This window comes from Vicugna pacos, chromosome 1, assembly GCF_048564905.1.
Source record: "Vicugna pacos chromosome 1, VicPac4, whole genome shotgun sequence".
NCBI lineage: Eukaryota > Metazoa > Chordata > Mammalia > Artiodactyla > Camelidae > Vicugna > Vicugna pacos.
In genome coordinates this window covers 68,054,625-68,078,956 of record NC_132987.1, presented here as the reverse complement: position 1 = coordinate 68,078,956, position 24,332 = coordinate 68,054,625, and the positions used below count along the sequence as shown (strand labels likewise).

The 24,332-nt window shown below is 44.2% G+C and overlaps 1 long non-coding RNA gene across 1 annotated transcript in view; it reads right to left on the bottom strand.

The window, feature by feature from the left end:
• Positions 1-14,414, bottom strand: part of LOC140697323 (uncharacterized) — a 39,118-nt gene extending 24,704 nt beyond the window's left edge. The window contains exon 1 of the long non-coding RNA XR_012074249.1: positions 13,918-14,414. This is a non-coding gene — a long non-coding RNA (uncharacterized lncRNA). The remainder of the gene's footprint in view (positions 1-13,917) is intronic.
• Between the last annotated feature and the right edge of the window lie 9,918 nt (positions 14,415-24,332).

The window sequence follows — 24,332 nt, the reverse complement described above, 5'->3', positions numbered from 1 at the left end:
TGAACAACCCTATCCAACACCTTAACCTAATACCAATCAGAACACTACATCTAACCACTGAAGGCCATAAATGCACATAGGACATTTACCAAGATGGGCCATATCCTGAGCCATAAAACAAGTCTCAAGAAACATCCAAAGACTGAAATCTTAAGGAATATATTCCTTGGTCACAGAAATAATTAAATTAGAAATCAGGAGCAAAACACAAACAAAAAAGATTAGAAAATCCCCCAAATAGTTGGAGGCTAAACAACACATTTCTAAATAATTTATGGTTCAAAGAACTCACAATGGAAATAAGAAAAAAGTTTGACCTTAATAATTAAGAAAATACAACTCTGAATTTTATGGGATGCAGCTGAAGCAGTACTTAGAAGTGTACAACTTTATATACTCAGAAAAGTTTAAGATCAATTTAAGTTCCCACCTAGGGAAGACACACAAAGAAAAGCAAAGTATATCCAAAGTAAGTTGTAAGAGGGATATTTTAAGATAATAGCAGAAATCAATGAAGCAGAAAACTTACAATCAATAAAGGTAATTAACAAAATCAAATTTAGTTTCTTTAAAAACCTTAATTAATAAACTCCCAGCAACACTGCCAAATACCCCTATCAGCCCCTGTTGCTCCAGCACTGTTCCCTATGGGACTGAGGGTGCCAGTGCTGGAAGGGGGAAGAATACACACTTAGGAAACTGATTTTAAAAAGACAAAATACAAATGATCAATGTCAAGAATGAGAGGAGGGGACTCAAATCAAGATGGTGGAGCAGTAGGATGCGGAACTCACTTCCCCCTACAGACGTCAAAAATACATCTACGTATGGAAAAATTCTCACTGAAAACTAACTGGAGAGCAGCAAAAAGACTCTTGTACAACCAAAGCTGAAAGAAAGATCCACAGAGAATAAGGCAGGAAGGGAAGACAAGTGATCAGGATGTGTGTCCCTGGGAGGAGACTCAGGAAAAGGGAGATTACATCAGGGCAACCCTCCCAAAGGAGTGATCAGATCAGGACCCAGCCCTGGGGTCTGACAAAGGAAAGAGGGAACTTGTTAGCTGATGAGAGGCTGGAGTTACAGTGCTGCCCAGGCAACCAGGAAATCGACTCTCCGGAGCCAAGTTAGCTGGTAAAGGCGGAAAAACCAGAGACCATTAGAGAAAGAGCATCTCAGCAAAGCTGAGGGAGGATCTCAGTCAAAAAGCTGATACTGGGTGCTGGGCAGAATCCTGGATAATTCAATACTAAGTTTGAATTCAAACAGCTGTAGAGATCCAGTTATGATCCAAAATCAAAGGTGAATCTGGAATCATCCAGGAGACGCTGACTATCTGGATTAAAATTGACCTGGTCAACCTGGGGCTAAAGCTTGCCAAGAGTCAGTTACTAGTGTGCAATAGCTTCACTCATCAGGGACACGGTGTCCTGTTACTTGCTACTTCATGTTTGCTTCTGTTTCTTCACTTGTTGCTAGTTTAACTTCTAAAATGTCCAGCAGAGTACATTTTACTGAAGTGACCTCATGGGAGAAGTGCCAGCTGCCAAAGAGGAAAATCTATGAAATACTAACAACGATGCATTATTAGAGTTTCTCCAACTCACATATTCTTAAGAAAAAGGAGTCTGTCTCCTTCCAGGCAGCTACCAGCTAGGCGTGTGGGTGTGGGTGTGGGTGTACACTAGCAACAAACAATTAGGAGATGAAAAAACTTTAATCTATAATAACAATAGTATTAAAAACTCTAAATACTTAAGAATAAATTTAACAAAAGACATGCAAGACCTCTGTACTGAAACCTACAAAATACTGAAAAAGTAAGTGACCTAAACAAATAGAGAGATACGCCACATTCACATATTGGAACATTCAACTTATTATGATGTTGACTCTCCCCAAATTGATATATAGATTTAATGATAACATCAAGCATTTCAGTAACTTTGATAAGCAGATTTTAAATTTTATATAGTAAAGCAAAGGGCTTAGATATAGCCCACAATTTTGAGCAAAGTTGAATGACCCATGCCACCTGATTTCAAGACTTGCTGTAAAGCTTCATTCAGAACAGTGTGGTATTGGCAGAAGGATAGATAAATAGATAAATGTTACGGGCTAGGGGGTCCAGACAGGCCCAGACGTCTGAAGTTAAATGATTTTTTATTAATGTGCCAGAGGTGTGTAATGGACAAAGGATTGTCTTTTCAACAAATTATGCTGGAACTACTGAATAAATGAAACGGAGGAAAATGAATCATAACATCTGCATCACACTAAACACAATTAACTTGAGGTGGATCTCAGAATTAAGTAAAAAATTTTAACTATAAAGCTCCTGGAAGAAAACATAGGAGAATACCTTCATGGCTTATCTGCACAGAAACCAAAAAGTACTAATCATAAACAAGAGATAGATGCCTACAGCTCCTTCTAGGGAGATACTGTTTACCAGCACAGCCAATATGGACACAAAGCCCAACACAAAAAGGTCTTGGGCTTGTGGGGAAAAAAATGTTGCTTGCCATGTCAGTAAACAATGAATGCGCCATCAAGCCATCAAGCCATCAGCCATTGCAGCCACCAACGATGGTGTGCCCGGAGGGGAATTAAGGATGGACAAAAACAGGAGACTGGCCCTAGATAGTTAAGATGCCTTTCAAAGGAGTAATTTCAGTGAGCCCAGATTCTTGCATCTTCCCAGACATAGAAAGGCACTAAAATCATCTATTTCAAATGTCTGGTTTGTGTGTTTGTGTGTTTGTGTGTGTGTGTGTGTGTGTGTGTGTGTGTGTGTGTGTGTGTGTGTGTGATTAGCAGAAATCTCTTCATGTTCAACTACGTGCTTTTTTCCTCTCCAGCAAAACCTCCTATATATCCTGGCCCTTTCCTTATCCCTTTGGAAGTTTCCACAGAGCTAACTGAGAGGCTGTTTCTGAGCTATAGTTCTCAGTAATGTCCTCGAATAAAACATAATTCTCAAATTTTAGGTTGTGCTTTTTTATTTTTTCAGGTGACAGGCTTTTGGAATAGGCTTTTTGTTGTTATTTTATCAATCTTGTCTCTCAAAAAGAAGGCCACACCACCAGGCACCTGTGTCACCTCCTGTACAGGAGGCAGGAACTGAGACAGACACAAAGTTAAGAAATGAGTCATCCACCAGCACTGGTGACATCAGCAAAATGGAAGGGCAGGTAGCTCCAAACCCCTGTCCCTTCACACACACACTGAAGAACAAGCAGGAACTGTCGGAACCAACTTTGCCGGAATGCTCAAAAAGAGCCAGAGGTTTACAGCAACCAAGAAAATTCTGAATCAAGAAAACGACAACTTAAAAATGGTAGGAGAGCTCTGTGGCATTTTCACCTTTCTTGTGACTTCCCCTCCCTGGCTCAGCAGCAGTCTTGCAATCAGCTTAGCCTGTATTCCCAGTACAGGGCCCTGGACCCTGGTTCTGGAGGGAGCAGAGCAGTCCGTATGCACAAATTATTGTGTCTGTTTGTCCTAACCTGTCTGGGGGCTCACTGAAGGACTGGTGCAAAGTGCTTTCTCTGTTTTGACTAACTTGGACTCCACACAGGGAAGAGGGTGCCTGTGACAAGCATTGCTCAAGAATCTAGTAAGGCAAACAAAAAAATCTGCAGCTTCCTGGGGGCAAAAGATTAAGGCTGAGACATACAATAGACTGCCTAAGGCCTAGGAGGAAAGGCCAGGGAGAGTGTCGTTGGGAAACTAGGAAAATTCAAAAGTGTCTGTGCATACTGGGAAACTGAGAAAGCAACAGGCATGCTCGGGACAGAACAAGGTGCAGAAAAGACGATAGAAGACCCTCAGCTTCCACCGCTGGTGGCTCTCCAGGCTCAGTGCAAGCAGGAAGTGAGGGCTGAGAGTGTTTTAAATGGCTCCATGTTAAAGGGAGTGCCCTCGGACAGAGCCAGCCCTCAGAGGTAGGAGAGATGGTGGCTTGGTTTAGTTTTGTTTAGCTCCTGGAATTCAAGGAAATCTCTGTCAAACACTAGCTGAACACAAGCTAAGCCTTCAACAATTGAGAAAAGCAAACCCTGGAGGGGGGAAGAATCTGGCTCCCAGAGTTAACGTATTATAATATTTAAATGTCCAGTTTTCAACAACAACAACAAAATCACAAAACATACAAAGAAGCAAGAAAGTATGATCCATTCAAAGGAGAAAATCATAAATTGACAAAACTGTCCATGAGGAAGCTCAGATATTGAACTTACTAGACAAGAACTTTTTTAAAAACTGTTTTACATATACTCAAAGAATAAAAGAAAACCAAGGACAAGAACTAACGGAAACAAGCTACAGCTGTTAAGAGAAAGTCAGTGTTACTAATATTGCTAGAAAGAGGTATTGTTGTGTTACTAGATTCCAGATTTCCACCTTCTTTTCTCAATTCCTTTCTCTCTCATACATTATAGTGATTTAATTAAAAATAAATATGAAAGCCCAAATCACATCTTAGTTTTTAGGTAATTCCATATATATTACATACCTAATTTTTTTTTACTGTCAAAATATAATTTATCTCTATCATGACATTTGCCATCATTGTGTATTTAAGTTTTAAAGATGAAAATTTAAGAGGTTTTATTCATTTGAGTGTTAATTCATTTAATAATAAAATAATAGTAAGCATGAGTTTCATTTAATGGTATCATAAGCGGCAAGGAACATTCTCTCAAAGTAGTTATGAGCTGATTTTCTTCTGCTTTTCAATCAAAGCAGAACTCTATTAAAGCAGTGTTAGGAAAGACCATCTTTAAAAGAATTATTGAGCTGACCTGAGCCCCCACCAAATGAAGGTGGTACAGGTGCTGCCCTCAGGGAGATTATAACAACCTAGCAGGGAACTCAGACATAGGCATCACATTCTGCGGTATAATTCATAAACGAGGGGGAAACAAAGTGTTCCAAGATTCTGAGAAGAGAGATACTGGGCCCACAACCACAAGTATGACTTGTCGTGGGTAAGGGGTCAATGACCCACGGTCCTTGGTGAAAGAATTCACAGCATGTGACAACTTTTTATTAGTTAAAGAAACAGCACAGAGGGACAGGACCTCTGTGGTCAGTGAAGGAACCGCCTCTGCAGGTGGCTGTCAGGGCTTTTTAATGAGCACCCCACTCCATGGAATTTTTCCAGCTCGCCAGCACACATGCTCACTCCCATCTAGAAATCCTGTTGTACATGGGAAGGAAAAGAGAAGGGGAGGTGTAAACCAGAGCCCCAGAACATCTGGTTTATCGGTCTTTCTCAAGGTCTTTTTGAGTTCTTTGTTTTGAATTCCTCACTCCTCTGCTTGCCTTGCTCTGACTGTCGGGTCCCCATCATGACTGGTGGCACTTTAGAGCAATTATAGGGTCTGGAAGAGCGGAAGCTCAGTTTTAGTGCCGCCCCCCCCCCCCCCACCGCCGGTTGCTGGAACCTGCCATTTCTAGGAAGGGAAACCTCTTGTCACTGCTTCCACTTACGAAAAAATAGGACCACTTTCAAAGAAAAGGTTCCTATTCCTCATCTTCTTGGGTACCTTTCTACTATCTCCACCCAAGGACAAAAAGGGAGGGGGTTCCTCCAAGACTGCCTCATGGGAGCAGAGCTGCACCTCCACATCTCACCCTGCTGCCCCCTTATCAAGGGGCCGACCTGAGCACACCCGACTGGAATCCTGAGAGATTTTGAGAGGAACACCTGACTGGTTGAGAAACACCTATTTTCCTTAAGCTCCACCTGAGTTTATACCATTGGTGAAAAAAGCTTTATTTGGTGATCTTACTGAGGACTATAGCCCAGAAACAGCCTCTCAGATAGCTCTGAGGAACTACTCTGAAGCAGTAAGGGAGGAGCCAGGATATAGAGGAGTTTTCTGCTCAGGGGGGAAGAAAATCAATATGTGGTCAAACATCAAAAGATTACTGCTAATCACAAAGAACAGACATCTTAAGTTAATGAATTTAGTGATTTTCTATGTCTAAGAAGATGCAAGAGTCTGGACTCATTAAAATTACTCCTTAGATTTGCATCTTAACTGCGGAGGGCTCTATGGAAAGTATGGAAAGCACAGACGTTTCCTGTTTTTCTCCATCCTGAATTCCCCTCAGGGCGCACTGCTACAGCGGCCAATGACCTGATCCTTGTGGAACTGGAATGGCAGGCAAGATTCCCTGCCCACTCATCACTCCTTTTGTACTGTTTGCTTGTTTTTTTAAATACAAATCTTCCTCAGAGGGAGGTATAACATTAAGTGAATTCACACTAAGGAGACTCCCTGGGCTTATCGGATCTGCTTGTCGAGTGGCTTAAGAGCTTCACGTTTCTGGCTGTGAAAGAGTAGAATGGAGGTCAGGGACTCAAATCTCTCCTCCTTCCCAGCTGTGCCTGAGGCTGACTCAGACCCTCATCTGGGGGCATCAGTGTTGCTGTCCTTAATAACCAGAGTGTACTTTCTGGGTGTTTCTTACCTTAGAGCTGTGCCTTAAGTTAAAACTGCGCTTACAGCCGTGGGAGGCCCGGCAGCCCACAGCCTTTCCCCCGTCTTCTGGTTTGGGACCACACGAGACCCAGAGAAAAAGGGATCCAGAAGGTCCCTGAAGAAACCTGGGAAGTTTCTTTGCCTCAGTGGTTTTTATAACGTGTTCTTAGTTTCCTGTTCCTGCTGTAAATAATTCACCATTTTTATAAGAGCGATAAGGCCAGGCCCTTATGAGCCAGGAGGGATTGAGAAATGAAAGCTATGTATTTTGCCTGTGACCCAAGGCCTTCTGGCAAGTTGCCCTACCTGAGCTGGGATCTGCCTTTTTTTCCTGGACCCAGAAATGCCTATCCTTACAAAAAGGGCTCCTTTAAAAAAAAAAAAAAGACGACAACAACTTTTTTAGAGGAGTTTTAGGCTCACACCAGAATTGAGAGGAAGGTACAGAGATTCCCCATCTACTCTCTGCCCCTAACATGCACAGCCTCCCCCATAATCAATATCCCCACCAAAACGGTCCATTTGTCACAGTCAAGGAACCGCCAGTGACACATCATCACCCAAAGTCCACAGTTTACATTACTCTTGGTGTTGTACCTTCTATGGGTTTGGGTAAATGTATAATGGCATATAATCTACCTTATAGTTTCATGTAAGAGCATTAACCCTCTGTGCTCCCAGAAGAACCTACTTCTAACCTTGGAAATAACATTTCCTGGGATGACATTCTAATCTTGGACATAACATTTCCTAGCCATTTTCAGCCTTCCAACCCTCTGTGGCTGTAGTCATGACTTTCTGGTCATACCTTCTCAGGGTGTCAGAGGTGCTACCTGGCCCAGCATACAGCCCCCAGGACAGACTAGGGAAGCTGCTTCAACTGGGATCTGAATCCAGTATTTCACTTATTCTAGGTCCTTCCTGCCCAAGGCCCTAGTCAACTTCCCAATCGATGGGATATATAATCCAGTGCTTCCCAGTCCCAGCAGAATCCCCTTTGGATGGTCAGAAGCTTGGCTGAAAGACGGGACCCGGTCCCCGATGCTGGTGGCAGGTCTCTCACAGTGAGTGTGTGAGCTGCCTTATTCTCTGTGTTTGGCTGGGAAGAGCAAGGCAAGCAACCACTTGAGAAATGTTGACCCCTAGGAAATCCCAGACCCAAATCCTCCTTAACCCCTGGGGGGTGGGGGGTGGTGCAAAAAACAAATAAAAACAAACCCCATAGTTAGTTACCCTTGCTTTTCTCATCAGGAGGGCTGGATTAAGACATGTGTTCAAGATAAAAACAATTTAAATCAGGAAGTAAGTGTAAGGAGACCCAAAATTTCACATGAAGATCGCCATAATAATCTGGGGGGAATCTCTAGTTCTCTCTCCCACCTGTCTACTCAAAAGTTCCTCTCTCCCCTCTCCTCCCCTTGTCTCTCTCTCCTTGTGACCAGGACCCTGCTTACTATTATCTGAAGCATGTACCTAGTCCACTCCCCACATCTGCCATAAAGCATCTTAAAAACAAAGCAGGTGAAACAATAAGGGCCTACTGTTCAGCACAGAGAACTATATGCAATACCTTATAATAGCCTATAACGAAAAGGACTCTCTCTCCCTCTGTATATGCATAGATATGTGTGTGTGTGTATATATGTATATGAATCACTATGCTGTACACCAGAAATTAACACAACATTGTAAATTGACTATACTTCAATTTAAAAAAAATCAAAAAACAAAACAAAGCAAGTGGAAGAAACACATCCTATGAAACCCACCGCTTTGGGCTTTTGTCTACTCTTTTCCCTTGAGAGCTAGAACAGCCATCAGCAGCTGTTGCTGGGAACACAAAGGACTAGATTGAGAGTGAGGGGCTGCTGGCTCCTGGCAGGGCCTGATGGGGGGAAAGAATCCTTATAACCTTTCCCCATGGTCCATTCTCCCTGCTCCCAGTCAGCCAGCCGTCCTGAGGCCGGGTCATACTCTCATGAGCTGTGCTCAGCCCCCTCATCTCCCCCTCTCCCTCTCTCCCTGTGTGCCTGTCTCTCTCTTACACAAACATGCAGGTTTCAAGTCAAATAACACTATCCAGGAAGGTGGCTTAGACAAAGGAAGAAGTGTTCGGAGATCTAAGTTCAAACTAACTTCGCCCCAGGAGCTAAAGTGCAGAGACTCTCAGATGCATGCATTTGCTCAGAATTAGACAAAGCAGATACTACCAGCAACCTTTGTCCCTTTCTCCAGTGTTCTACAGGGAAGTCATCTGAGAGAAAAAAAGAGGGGGCACATAGTGAGAGTAAATATGGTAATCTGGTCGTTTGCTAGTTCAAGCGCTGGACTTGGGACTTAGGAGTGCCAGATGGGGGCCACTTACAGCCTACATCTGACCTGGCCTGAAATGGTGAGAAACAAGGTCGGCACAGACCCTGGGAAATAATAACCTATGACTAAGACAGGGAAGAGGAAGCACTGCCCTGACTTCAGCGGGAACCGCAGTCTCTCCCCGCAGTGGAGTGTTCACTCCTGCGAAAAACAAAAGATTAAGCCAATGCTCCAGTCTTTAACAAGGCAGCTACTTCAGGGATTCTGATGTTTTGATTGATCCTTTGTTCCTGATTGTTCAAAGTGGACTCCAAAGGAGAAGTCAGAGCAAAGTTACCACCAAGCAGGTATGGTTTTTCTTTCTTTCTCTTTTGCTGGGGGCAGACTGCCTCCAGCTCCATGTGAAAAAGGTGTCGGAACCCAAATGTGCCTTACATTTGAGGTCAAGCATCCCACTGGGGTGTCTATCATGTTGGCCTTGCTGCTCTCCACATTTCCAGGATGGAAAAAACCATGAAGGCAATCACTTAATATTGTCTCATTAACGATGCTTCCTACACCTGCACTTGCCTCCTGGAGAAATAATCAAAGTCCTACATGAATTGCCATGGGTCGTATGTACAATCAGCCCCCTCCTAGTTGCAGAGTTGGAGTCTCCTTATCCAAGAAATACCATGGTCCAGGACTGTGGGAGCTGGGAACACCCTAGCCTTGGTCCCTCTCAGCCCGCTGAGTTAGTGTTGGCAGACCCTGGGGACCGAGGCAGAGACAAAGCAGTGTGGCAGTCACAGGGCCTCACACCCTCAGTGAGTGGTCCCTCCTAGACCAGCCACAGCTTGCACAGCCCTGGGACTGAGCTGGCTTTGGAGCAGTGAGTTTTGCCAGGAGAGGCATTGGCCCATAGAACCGAGCCTCTCCTACATGTGCTCAGCGCTACCAAGCCTTCCTTCTCCCCACCTCACAGCCCAGCCTGGCTGAGGCTATGGCCAGAGACTTTGCCATAAGGCATTTCCACATCTGGGGATGGTCAGGAGTCACCTCTAAGGCCACTAGACCTTGACTCAGTGAGTCAGCTGTGGCAGGCACTACCCCCCATCCCAGGGATGGTTGTGTGACTCTGCTGCTGGGAAAGTCAATGGTCACCACCGAGATGGCCAAGGTAACTAGATTATCTCCACTGGGTTTGGTCTCTAATGATATGGCCAGAGTCTAAGTTATTCTAATCAAGTCCCCGGAGACTACTGCTTATTTAATTAGTTGGTTAATAGGAAAGATTATTTTTCCATATGCCAAAAATACTTATTTAAAATATATTTTAGCTATATAATAAACTTAGTCTAAACCAAGGGCTGGCAAACTATGGCTCACAGGCCAAATGTGAGCTATTTGTTTTCTATAAATAAAGTTTTATTGGAACACAGCTATGCTCATTCATTATACAGTATTAGCTGTAGCTGCTTTTGCCTCAGAACTGAGTAGCTGCAAAAGAGCCAGTGTAGCTCCCAAAGCTAAAATGTTAACTATCTGATCTTTTACAGGAAAAATTTGCCAACTCCTAGTCTCAAGCTATCAACTTGTCCCTCAGTTATCATGGGATAAACGTAATAGAAAACCACAAAACTATTGTTAGTAAGTAATAGCTTTTTAAAATTATAAATGTAATGCATGATTACACGCTCCTTGTAAAATGAAACAGCAATACAGATGAAGCTAAACTCTCCTTTAGCCATCCTGCCAGCGCAGATCCCCTGTTCCCCCAAAAGTAACTGCTCTCACCAGTTTGGTGTGTGTGTTGCCAGAGAGTCTCCTTTGCAGTCACACATTCATATATGTCCTAACAAACTACACATTCTTATTATTCCTTGTTTCCACTCCAATGCTCTATATCCATACTCCATATTGAGACTTTCTGTATCACTATCCAGCTTTAACCCATTAATTTTAACTGCGGCACAGTATTCCACAGAGTACAATATTTTCATTTAGCCATTTCCTTTTTGATAAATATTTAATCTGCTTCCAGTTTTTCACTCTTACCAACAATGCTACAGTGACTCTCCCTGTCTACACCTTAATGTTTGATACTGTCAGATCTCCCTCCACAGTGCCTGCAACAGTTTTATACTCCTCCCCAGCAGAGAACAGTTACTGTTCGTCCACATTCTACTACTTACTATTTATTAAACATCTGATTACTTTTCCAGTTGGATGAGTGAAAATAGTAACCCATTTAAAAAATCTTTAAATTTCCCTGATTACTAATATATTAGTTTGCCACAAAGTACCAAAGACTGGATGGCTTAAACAACAGAAATTTCTTTTCTCACGAGAAAGGCAAGAAGTCCAAGATCAAGGGGTCCACACACTTGGTCTCTCCTGAGGCTTCTCTCCTTGGCTAGCAGGTGGCTTCCTTCTCTGTGTCCTCTCATAGCCTTTCCTCTGGGAGGGCATCCTTAGTGTCTGTGTGTGCAAATTTCCTCTTCCTACAAGGAACCCATCATAGTGGGTCAGGACCCACTCTAACGACCCTGTGTGAACTTAATTACCTGTTTAAAGGCCCCATCTCCAAATACAATCACATTCTGAGGTACTGGGGGACACAAGTCAACCCATCACAACTAGTGAGGTTGGGCATTTCTTTATATAATTCTCGGCCATTGTATTTCCTCTTAATTGCCCATTCATATCCTTAGCTCATTTTGTATTGGGTTATGTTTTTCTGCTCATTTGTAGGAGTTTAATATTCTTGATGCTAACCGTTTGATAGACGTATAATATTCTAAGTCTGTCACACTGTTTTTAACTTGTTTTACATCATGTTTTTAGTCAATAGAAGTATTTACTAATATTGTTTTCACTATTATTATTTTGATGTAGTTGAATTGATTAATTTTCTCCTTTATGGATTCTGTTCTTTGGTTCTTATTTAAGAAAGTCTTCTCAGCAGCCAAGATTATGATAATATTTTAGCACACTTTCTTTTAATACTTTTATCTTTTAAAAAGTAAGTCTTTAATCCACCTGGAAGATATTTCTATTAATTACTCCAATAGCATTGATTGAAAAGTCTGTCCTTTTCCTATTCATTTCAAATGTCACCTCTATCATGTGTAAATTCTCTCTTTTCCATGTCTATTCCTGTATACTCCGTTATTTTGTATTTATTTCCTGTTCCTGAGCCAATTTCCACTATAGCTTTACTGCATCTAATTGATTTTTTACTGATATATAGAAAATCTGTTTTTGTTTAATGTTTTGATATTTTGTCTGGTCACCTCACTTGAATCTCTTGATTCCTTTGGGATTTGTTGGCAGACACCATATTGTATATGTATAAGGGCTTTGCTCCTTCCTTTCAATTTCATACTGCCTTTTTTTTTGGTCTTATTGCCCTTTCTTGGCCTTCCAGCACAACGCTAAATTATAGCGATGACAGAGGATAGTCTCAGGGCTGATGTATACAATTGTGTACGTATAATTCACAATTCTGCACAATTCTAGGGGAACCATTCACATTTAGATGTCTTAGGTATTCTTGTCATGTTCGTGATTTTAAACCGTTGTTATTTCATACTATGAACACATATTTCTTGGAGACATCTCCACAGGGTTCTTTGGGGCTGGGGTTGTACCCTGGTCACAACCTGGGAACAACAAAGGAGTTTGTGGGGGACTCTTCTTGCACACAGGGGCCTTCTAAGAGGTGTGATTTGAAGGGGATTGGGAAGAATTTTCTACCATCCAATACCTGCTCTTCCACCTGCCATACCTCCTCAACATCTGTGAAACATTGAGATAACAGCTAAATACCCAACTGAAAATTAAGATAAAGAGACATAGCCAACCCCCTCAAATGTATGAAACAATTCTCCTGGGTCTCCATAAATTCCAAAGACGCAAACTATAAAACCATAGGCAACATTATAAAACCAACTTCACATGTGTGTAAGAGACAGGTAATTAAATCAGAGGTCATTGCACCTTGTTAAATATTGGAAGAGCAGACAAGGTGTACTTTTGACTTAGGCTGATCCACGTCTAGGAATGAACTCTCTGGCCTCTTTGATGACTGCATCTCGAAAGCACAAAGGTCAAATTTCATTTATTGCCCCCCCCCGAAGATAGCAACTGACCTCTTATATTTAAATTAACACAACGTGACTTTTGCTGAGTTTTCTCTGGGTGTTAGTCCCATGCCAGGGTCAAGGAAGGGGAGACTTTTGTTCAGATATTTGATTCATTTAAAAAAAAACTTTATCCTCATAAGTTTTGTGACAAAAATTTAACTTAGATAGTATATCTATTTGCACTATAGAAAGAATCAGAACAAAGGGGAAAGAAAAAAAGTTCTATCCCTTACTTCCTGTGTGGCCTTGGACACACCTGGAAGCCCCAGTTTCCTCGGTTGTTAAAGGAACAGTATGTCCTGCCCGCCCGGCTCAACTGGGGACAAGCCCTGCTCCGCCCACCTCACAGCACCTCCACATGCGAAGATGATTTTGAAATCATTTTGTAAACAACAAAACCTCTGTGATGTGAGTTAATATGTTTACCAGACTGCTCGCTTCATTGAACAAAGCAGTCCAACCGTTTTACAAGCTTCACCATTAACTTCTTAGAAATTCGATTCTTATATAATTTCCTTTTACCTGCTTTTTTTCCCTCTTTACTCTCTGGCCACATACACACACACGTGTGTGTGTGTGGATATATACATATTGTAAAATATACATATTAAATATACACATATACACAGATAAGACACATCATAAAATATATAAAATAATCCCACTGTTTCCGATAGTTTCCATCCCTAAGACGATGATTTTTCTACCATTTTCCCCTTTCACTTAGACTCACTGTTGCTTCGACTCCAAGTTGCCCACTCTTTCCTCCCTGTAATCTCAGCAGCCTGGTTCAAAAGCCTTTTGATTTGACTCATTTGAAGATTAAATGTATCTGCATTTCTTCCCCACACCTTTTTTCTGGGAAGGCGCTGTCTCACCCCCAAGTATATACTGACTTTAAACAACAACTTTATGCCAGCCATTTCCCGTGTGTTTGATCACTGCCTCTTATTTTCTAGAACGCTAAAGATGTTTTTTCTTACCGTAACCTCTGCCTGCCGCTCGGTCATTTCTCCATCGCATCCTTTTGGTGTCCTGCTGATTTTCTGTCTGGGTGGTTGGTGATTTCGTAGGTCCTTGCTGCTCTGAAGCCGACCAGCACCGCCGGGAGCTGGTGGGAAATGCAGGAAGCACTCAGGCCCATCCCAGACGCAGGGCTTGGAATCTGCATATTAACAGGCTCCCCAGGTGATCTGTATGCACATTAAATCGCCATCCTAGATCACAAGCACGTGTTCAGGGTTAACTGAAGCCGTGGGGTTTCTGAAGCAGGTGTGGAGAGTAGGAGGCAGACCCAGGCCTCACAGAGATTCAAATGTGGTTCAAAAACTAAGGTCATTTAGGATCAAATGCAGCTCAACTGCCCTGGTTATCTTTTTACTCCTCATTGCAGTGCTTTCAACCACTGTTGCCACTTTGCTTTCTACTTCTTCTTTGCCTGGTAGCTTCTGCCTCCTCACAGCTCCTCTCGGCTTCCCGACCAGCCTCCTCTCTGTGTCAGCACCGCCTGGACCAGGCAGGGCTGAGATGTGTGGGCACTCATGTCGGTCTAATATTTTGGCTTCTCCTTTAATGTTCTAAGTATTTGATCAACATCTATTTAAGGACACGTGATTTTTGTGTGTATACAATACACATAACATAACATGTACCATCTTAACCACTTAAGTATACAGTTCAGTAATGTTAAGTATGTTTATATTGTTGTGCAATCGCTCTCCAGACCTTTTTCATCTTGTAAAACTGAAACTCTGTACTCATTAAATGACTCATTCTTCCCCTCTTCCCCCAGCCCCTGGCCACCACCATTCTACTTATTTTTAACTTTATTGAAAAAAATAGTTGCAAATATAATTGTACATATTTAAAGTGTACAATGTGATGATTTGACATACATATACATTGTAAAATGATTACCAAGATCAAGACAACACATCCATCACTTCACAAAGTGAACATGGTTAACTCTTTCTGTGTGTGTGATAAGAATGCTTAAGAGCTGCACTCAGTAACTTTCAAATAAATAATACTGTATTATTAACTACAGTCACCATGCTGTACATGGCCACCATTCTATTTTCTGTGTCTCTGACTACTTGTTAGTGAAATCAGATAGTATTTATCCTTTTGTGGCTGGCTTATTTCACTTAGCATAATGTCCTCAAGTTTCATCCATGTTGTAGCCTGTGTTAAAATTACTTTCCTTTTCAAGGCTGAAAATATTTCATTGTATGTATATGCTGCAGTTTGTTTATCCATTTTTCGGCTGGTGGACAGTTTGGTTGCTTCCAACTTTTGACTGTTGTGAATAACACTGGTGTGAACATGGGTGTGCACATATCTCTTTGAGACCCTGCTTTCAATCCAGAATTGGAATTGCTGGACCATATGGCAATTCCATTTTAAATTTTTTGAGGAACCTCCATACTGTTTTCCATAGTGGCTGCACCATTGTATTTTCCCACCAGCAATACACAAAGGGTCTAATTTCTCCACATCCTTGCCATCACTTGTTTTCTGTTTTTGTGACAGCAGCCATCCTAATGGGTGTGAAGTGCAGTCTCCTTGTGTTTGATTTGCATGTCCCTAGTGATTAGTGATGTTGAACATCTTCACGTGACTGTTGGCAAGTGATATTCTTTTCATACAAAATGTGTATCATGTATTTTGTAGTCAAATAAGTCATTTATTCTGTGCAATTTTCCAAACAGACAACTTGGAAAGCAAAAGTGTTTAGATAATTAGAATCCACTCATTCCCTGCAGACAGCCCTACACCGCACATTATGTTTCTGGTTCTGCCTGCCAATTTCAGTACGTTGTTCAGGGTTGTCCTCAGGTGGTTGGCTGGAACAGCCCTGTGTACAGGCATATGGGTGCCCCGATCACTCCACAGGGGCTGGTCTGCGTCGTTAAGGAGTGTTGTAAATTTCCTCCTCCGGGTAATGACTACTTTGGTAGGAAAGGAAAGAATTTCTGGTTTACCTCAGTACTGATTTATTCCAATAATGTTTTAGTGCCCTTTGGATATATTTGGATATATAGGCAGCAGCCCAACCAGCGGGCCCTTTAATTTGGCCCTGTCTGTATACCTGACATTTGGATTCACTAGGAGAGGATCTGAATGAGTCAGCGGACCCCTAGTCCCTGGGAGAGAGCAATTACACCATCCCTCCCGGGCCCCGGGAAGGCCATGGACCCTTTGTTCCGGCGCCTGGACCTGGTCCAACCAGGAGCCCCTCTGAGGGCAGCTGTAGGGGACAGGCCTACCGAGCGTCCTCCTCCAGCAAGGTCGGGTAGGGCGAGTGTATAAGTCTCCTTCACAAGGACAGAGCTGGGAGGCTGCGAACACACGCGCGCGCATGTGACACCATTTGTGTAATTGCCTCACAAATGTTGGCATTTTATCTGACACATCCTGTCTTCTTTCGACGGGAGGGGAGGGGAGAGGCATCCCTTTTTCTATCAAAAGCTTTCCTCAGTCTCTGTGCTTTTCAAAATCCCACCTCTCACCTTACCTCCCACCTTGCTGCCAACACATTCTCTTCCAGCCAAAGCCCACTCCCTCCCCACCCCCAGCTTCAGAGCTGCCAGGGGAAGAGTGCGCCTCCGTCTTTGCCACTCAAGCAAGATGGAGGGTTAACAATGCGGCAGGGAGGCAGGCGGCGTGGGCCACAAGCAGTCCCACCCAGCCCGATCTACAAAATGAGCCGCCCCGAGGACTTCTTGTTTAGCCTCTTTGATCCGGGAGTTTGGGCCAGATATCAGCATCGACACGTGACACAGAGGAGACAGGGCAGTAAAGGCTCTGTCCGCTGGTCTGAGATGTAAGGTCCCCTGGAGGCTGCAGTGGGCTCTGTGGCTTGGCTTTTCAGTTGTGTGTGTGTGTGTGTGTGTGTGTGGTTTATACATATATGTGTGTAGTTTTACTGGTTATATATATGTATGGCTCATGCATACATCAGTGTAGTTTTATAGGCAAAACAGGAGCAGTGTAGAAGGAACTCAGGTGTCTGGGCCTCACTCACACGTGCTCCTCCCCACGTCATTTGCTTTTGTAATATTTCCAAGACATTTAACCACAGTTGTTTTAGACGGTTTCTACTCACGATCATATTTTCCCTCCTGAAGCCATCGGTGGTGGAACAGCCGTGTGCACAGTCAGGGTCGGGCTGGGTGCCGTGCAGCGGGGGCACATTCGGTCTGGGCGCTGGGCTGCAGTCACGGGCAGAGCTGAGTCACTGCTGGCCTCCCAGCGTGGACACGCTTCCGGGGTCACCCCAGTCTGCCTGCTCGCCCACCGTCCACCAGGAATGCGCGGGGCCTGTGTTATCACACCTGTGGTGTCCAGCCCAGGCTAAAGGAGGCAGCCAAGGTTTGAAATGTGTGCAGCCAGAACTTAATCTGTGGAAAATCCTTCCAAATAAGAAGGCTTAAACAAAAAATAAAAATCTTGATAGAGGTTTTCTTAAGTTGACAACAATCTTCAACGTACTTGTGAAGATGAAACTTTTCTCCATGATCATAATCAAAAGCAAATTTTGATCAGCAATTCTAGGGGAAAGACTTCATTATCTTTCTGTTCTTTATATTAAAAAATGATGCTATGAAATCATTATTTTATGAGGAGTATAAGTCACTTTCTATTGCTGCTGTAATAATACCAGAAACTTGGTGGCTTAAACAAAACATAATGTATTACTCACAGTTCTGGATGTCCGAAGTCCAAAATCAGTACCACTGGACTAAAATCAAGGTGTCCGCCAGGCTGGTTCCTTCAGGCAGGCTCTGGGGAGAATCTTTGCCTTTTGCAGCTTCTAGATGCCGCCCAGGTTCTTTGGCTCCTGCGCTCTTCTTCCCTTTTCAAAGCCAGCAACACAGCATCTGACCCCTTTTCCATCATCGTATCTCTTTCTTGGAATAAACCCAGGAACATTTTTTTAAGAACTCACGTTACGTAGATTGAGTCCACTTGGGTAACTCTGGCTCATTTCCGCAGCTCATGGTCTGTAGCCTTAACCACAGCTGCGAGGACCCTTTTGCCATGTAAGGAAACAGTCACGTGTTCTGGAGATTAGGATTGGGATGTTTTGGGGGTGCTGTTATTCTGTCTTCCACAAAGAGACAATCAAGGATATTCCAGAGGTGTGTCAGGCAATTAATTTACTGAAATGCTACCTTATTTTTCTGGAGTTTGTGATGTGTGCTACTTGTCCTTTTTAATAGTTGTAATTTATTGTGATTTCTCTCCTCAGTCTTTCTCACAAATACATATTTTCTTTGGTACCTAATTATATGTTTGCTACTTCGAATTCTTTGCCACAGAAACGACTCCCCTAATTGTATAAGCCCCAGACCCCACATAAGCTGACAAAGGGCACTTCTGCTTGCCCATTGATTCAACTGAGAACTTGAACTCTCTCCCGCAGCCAGCAGGGGAGTCTGCTGCGGGCCGGGGTGGGTGACCCATGGGTTCCTGGGCCAGCAGGGGAGCCAGGGAGTGGGAAGTGGAGCCGACCTGTGTCTCACAGTGACCCTCCTCCTGTCTGTGCCCCTGGAGGGTCACTTTCCCGAGCAAATGCAGCACCTAGACCTGCCCTAAGGGATGCGCAGAATGACAGACAAGGGCAGGGGTGAGGCCAGGGTCCCTGGCTGAGGCATGAGCCCTGAACCGTTTCACTGGGAACGTCATAAATCTGCTTTGGCAAGTGCCATGATTCTCCTGGGTTCACGCAGGCAGCTCTTGCTCCCTGATTTATGGCCAAGACACTGCAGCGTGTCTGCTTTCCCCTCTGGGATTCTTTTCAGGCCTCAGCAGTCACCGGCGGCCTCTCTGCTGTTCTCTCGCTACCTTATGAAAAACACCCGTCCCCAGCGGTTTCTCTCTGGCCGTGGTTAATATGCCCTCTTCACCTCCCAACGCTGCCTTCCCTCCGCCGCCGCGTCCCTCAGTTTGTCTTGAACGTCTTTCACTCTGCTCTGGACTGTTTCTGAACAACAGGCCCCCATCCTCACTTCCTTAGCGCTCGCTCTCTGTGTCTCTCAGCCACATCCCATCACTCTGACCAGGGCTTCGCTCTTGCCTCCCTTCCAGCATTAGCGTTTCCTGTGCTAGTGAGAATCTTCTCCCCTGCTCCACATCTCTGCTAAACTTCACAACCTAAGAGCCAGCACCTGGGGGGGCCTCCTGACTGGCGTTTTCTTCTTTCTCGCACATAAAGACAACCACTTCCCACATCAATACCTGACTCCTGGCCTGTTGGCCCAGATGCTGCCAAAGCACTGCCCACACTATCTCTAAATATTTGACTCCAAAGGTTACTAGTTGATCACCATCCACCCTCCTACTTTCCCCTAAGGCAGAGTCTTCCCAGCACCTTCCTTCCAGTCCTTGCCTTTCCCACTTTCCTTCTGCAGCAGAGGAGCGAGCATCGTCACACATCTTTCTGGTGTTTCTCTAGTTTGGAGACAAGATCAGCCATCCATCTCAGGTCATTTATCCATTCACATTGAGTGTGCTGCCTCTCGCAGCCTAGTCCCCTGACAATCAGGGAATCCCAGGTCCTGAAGCAGGGTCTCATTCAGCATAATTTCAGAACCTGGAATTGCTGTGAGTCCTCATCCAGCACCTCTTAACAGCTCTGCCCTTGTGTGAGCCTCCTGGAACCCAGCCTCCTCCTCCTGGTCCCAGCTCACCCCTGGGTTCCGTCTAGTTCCCGTCCTCCAGGCTGCCCGGCAGCCCTCTCCTTGCTCCCCTTTTCACCCACGAGTCCTGTGCTAGTCTCCTCTCTCCCCTGCCTCCCAGCCCCATTCCTTTCCTCTTCCTCCTGAAGATGCTTGCTCTTTCTCCAGCTGAAACAATCCATGTTTTCTTTAGAATGTCCCCCCTCACTGTCTAGTCTCAGGATGCACCACTCTCCTTCCTTTCTTTCTCCCCAGAGTCAAACATGTCTCCCTGAGCTGCATGCTCTCCCTGCTCCAGGGGTTCCCTCTGGGCTGGCTTCTGAGTGGCACGTGTCTCTCCAGTTCCTCCTTCACTCCTCTCCCCGCCAGAGCAGCCTGTGGCTACACCCCCGCATAGCTCACTCTCCTCTTCCTTTTCATGCCAAAGGCCATGCTGACTTCTTCCAGCACATTCCATTTTATTCACGAGAATCCGGAGCGCCAAGGAGTTAGTGAGGAGAGAGAATGAGTCAAAGGTCACCAGGACCAGGCCCTCGGGATGACGAGAGCAGGACAATACCTGCCCCATCTCCAGCCCCAGGGAACATCCAAAGTCCTCTGACCTCCAGGTGACTGTGGGACAGCTGGGCTCTGGTCACAATGAATCATTCCCATGTGCAGACCCATGTATGTAGTCATTCATGGAAGACCTCCTTCTCCCTCGTTTAATAGGGGATTCGGGGCCCTTAGCAAATGAAGTAACTGCACACGTTAACATCTGCCTGGTCAGGCCACTGCTGCACGTACCCAGGACTGAGCCTTCAGCAGCGTCCACGATTTCTCAGGCAGCATGCTGGGGAACCATCCAGAATGTGCAGCCCATCCCCAAAGCTCTCCAAAGGTCCCTCGCCTATGCTGGTATTTGAAGGGCTTAGTAAAAGGCCCTGGCTGGTGAGATACACAAGAAAAAGGCCCTAACACGAACAGTGACTAAAATACAAAGGCTTCTTGAGAACCACTGAATCTGCAGAAAACAGGCAGCGTCAGCCCCCAAAGCTGCAGGTCCTTTCACCCGTTCAGCCGTCTGTTCACACGAGCCTCCGCTTAGAAAGTGAAGGATGTGGAACACAGATGGAGCCTCCCCGGAGCTGGTCAAGAGCCAGTGGACGGACACGTGCTCCTCTGGCCGTGAGAAGTCGAAGGGTGCGGGACGGAATGCCTCTGAACGGGGCCGGAGTCGCGGCAAAGTGCCTTGGTCTCCGCTGTGCTAGAACCAGAACTGGGGACCGTGGGGAGTCACTTTCTGCCCAAGAACAGAGAGCCCCCTCAGAGGAACCCCATGGCATGGAGGGCTCTGTCTGACGCGAACTGCCTAGGAGCACGTCTGCGCAGAAACGAAGGAGGTTTAGAAAATGGTTCGCCCACTCAGAGGCAAGTCTCGTGAGGGATGCACCGCAATGTTGAGTTAAGAACACATGTTTTGGGGTTAGACTGACCCGGGTTCAAACTCTGGCTTCACCTTCTACTAGCTAATCTCCTAATTAATCCCCCAGCCCAGAGAGGGGCTGAGGACATGTGTGCTCAGGGCAGCAAGCCCCAGTCACAGATGAACACCAAATTCATTAATTTATTCATTCATCGATTGATGGCTCTTCCTTGCTGAGAATTTACCCCATCTTTGGTATACAACCTAGATACTGGATTTTACAATTAATTATTTTCACAATGGCCTTGCTGCAGAAGTATTTCACTTTCATGGAATACAAGAGGTGGTCCTGTCAACCCTCTGCTGGCTGGATCTTACAGACGCCCAAGTAGTGAGGAGCAGGCACAAACCTCAGAGCAAACACAGCTGGATGGTGCAGTTGAAACTACACCTCTAACTGGTCTTATTAAATTCACACGAGAGAGATGTGGCTGGCACGTGCCGTGCTAGTTGCTGTCATTTCCTGCCCACGGACATCATTCTGTAAGGGAAACTAACAGAAGAGTGGAAGAGGATGGAGCCTATGGGTGTCCGCTGGCACACACCCACCCCAGTTCACGTCTCTATCTGACACAACTCCAGGCCTTCTGTTTCCACGATCTCTTGCCATGTAACATACCTCCCACAAACTTACTAATTAAACCAACCACCACTTGATCTTCTGTCCTGATCCTGTGGGTTGACAGTGCTCAGCTGGGAGTCCTTCTGCTCCACAGGGCATGGGCTGGACACTCAACTGGGCTGGGAGGTCCAAGAGCGCTAGCTCACACACCTGGAGCCTGGCGGGGACAGCTGGAAGGCGGGGGCAGCTGGGCGCATCCCAGGGCTCTCCCTCTCCCCAGGGCCTCACTGCATGGCAGCAGGGTAGCCAAACTTTCTCACACAGTGATCTAGGCTCCCCAAACAGCAAAAGCAGAAGCAACCAGGCCTCCTTACGGCTTAGGGGCCAGAACCTGCACAGTGTTGTTTCCCCACGTTTGACTGGGTAAAGCAAGTCATAGACCATCCGTGATTCATCCTGGGAGGGGCCGCAGTAGGGTGAGAATCTGGGAGGATGAGCTGCGGAATGAACCAGAGTCTGCTTATTTAACTTGGGCCAAAGCCAAAGTTATACAGATGCTCCAGAGTGAGGTCCTGGCATTCATTCTAACACCTCCTCATTACGGAACTGGGGATTGTATCAGTATTAATCAGACATAGTTTAAGTAAATGTCTCTCCTCTGTGCCCTTGGAGACATTCATCCTCCTGGTGTGTGGCATTTACTGAGCTCCTAGTGAGTTATGCATCATATTGTAATTGTCACTTTCCAGCTGGGAAATGGCATTGATGCCAATCGCTGAGGGAGCGGCCACCTTACTATCCTCGATTGTCCAAAGTTGATCATTTATGTATGGAATCCCGGCTACTGTCTCCACAGCCCCAGAGTCTACTATTCCTAATGGCTCCTGAATGAAGCTGAAAACTTAAGGAAGGTGGGTCTCCTCCAGTGTCTCACATGTAAAATTTTCCCTTCCTGCAAGGCTCTTTGATTTGGGCACACTTTTTGTGTCTGTGAGCAGTGAGGATTTCATAGCACACCCTGGATTTCTGCCAAAAGAGTGACCTTCAGCTTTTGTAGAACCTGGAAAAGGACCAACATAACAGAGCATCTGGTGTGCGGTAGATGCTCAACACAGGCTTGTTAAGTGAAGTGACAAACACTGTGATAATCATCATCATGAGTAAGTGAGCCTTCTTTTGCAGAGGACCTAACACACTGAATTTCAATAGTTGTTAGTTACCATTTTAGTATCTTTCTGCCCCATCCCTTTAAAAGTATTTATTTATCTTTATCAAGGTATAATTGACATATAATGTTAGTTTCAGATGTACAATGTAATATTCGATATTGTACATGTTGTGAAACGATCATCACTGTGAGTCTAGTTAACATCCATGACCATCCCTTATTTGCTAACACTCGTCCTGAAACACAGATTGCCCCAGCTAGCGGCTGAAAGCATCTGTCTCTGTCTTTTAACAAGAACATTTACTATACAGTTGACTCTTGAACAACACAGTGTTAGTGGCACCCACCCGCGCAGTGGGAAATTCATGTATAACTTTTGACACCCTCCCCACAAAGTTAACTACTAAGAGCCCACTGTTGACCAGATGCCTTACTGATAACATGAACGGTTGATTAACATGTATGTTGTATATTACATGTATTATTCTTACAATAAAGTAAGCTAGAGAAAAGAAAATGTTATTAAGAAAATCATAAGGAGGAGAAAATATGTTTTCAGTACTGTGCTGTGTTTACTGATACCAGAGGTTGACATCACCTGTTTGCAAGATGAATCGTCTGTCAGTACCTACATCAGAATTGTCTCATATGATACAAAAGACTGCAGACGCTATACGTGTTACTAACGCTAGACATCAAAAATGAAAAGATAATGTGCAAAAGAAGTTCCTATTTACTTACAGGTATAATGATTCATGGATTGATAACAAAGCAGCAGCAATACGATTGCTTTATGGTAGTCTAGTGTGAGGGCTTCACATGGTCTAGCCTATACACTAATGAATGGTCATAAATTTTTTATGGCATATATATTACAATCATATTCATAATACAGTACTGGAAACATTTTTACATTTTAAAAAAACACTTACCTGTGATAGGTTGATACCCAGTTTTCCAATTACGGGACAGGCATATTGTACAGTAACATAAGTAATGTTATAAAATAGTAAGAAAACTACACATTATTTATATGACACATCACTTACATTATGCCTATGTAAGGATAGGCTAGTATCTACATATATTTTATGGGCTCATGACATAACTAATTTTTTTCTTAATTTTCAAAAAATTTCTAGGCCATGCAGTTCATCTGAGAGTTTTTTCAAATTGCCCAAATATCCAAAAATTTTTCCAATATTTTTATTGAAAAAAAAAATCTGTGTATAAGTGAATGTGCTCAGTTCAAACCTGTTTTGTTCAAGGGTCAACTGTATTTACCCTTAATTACCAATATTTCTGCTCTTTCCCACCATCTCAGCTTACACTTTCTATTTGTCTCATCTTTTCAATCTCTTTTTATCTCCCTAGTTGGATTTTTTCCTTCTTCTTCAACTTTTTTTCTTTCCTATTTGCTTTTAAGTCATGCATCCTTTTTTTTTGGAATTTTAGGGTTACCTAGAAATCTTAACAAGCATATTTTACTAATCATAATCTTTCCTCCCTCAGTACAGAAC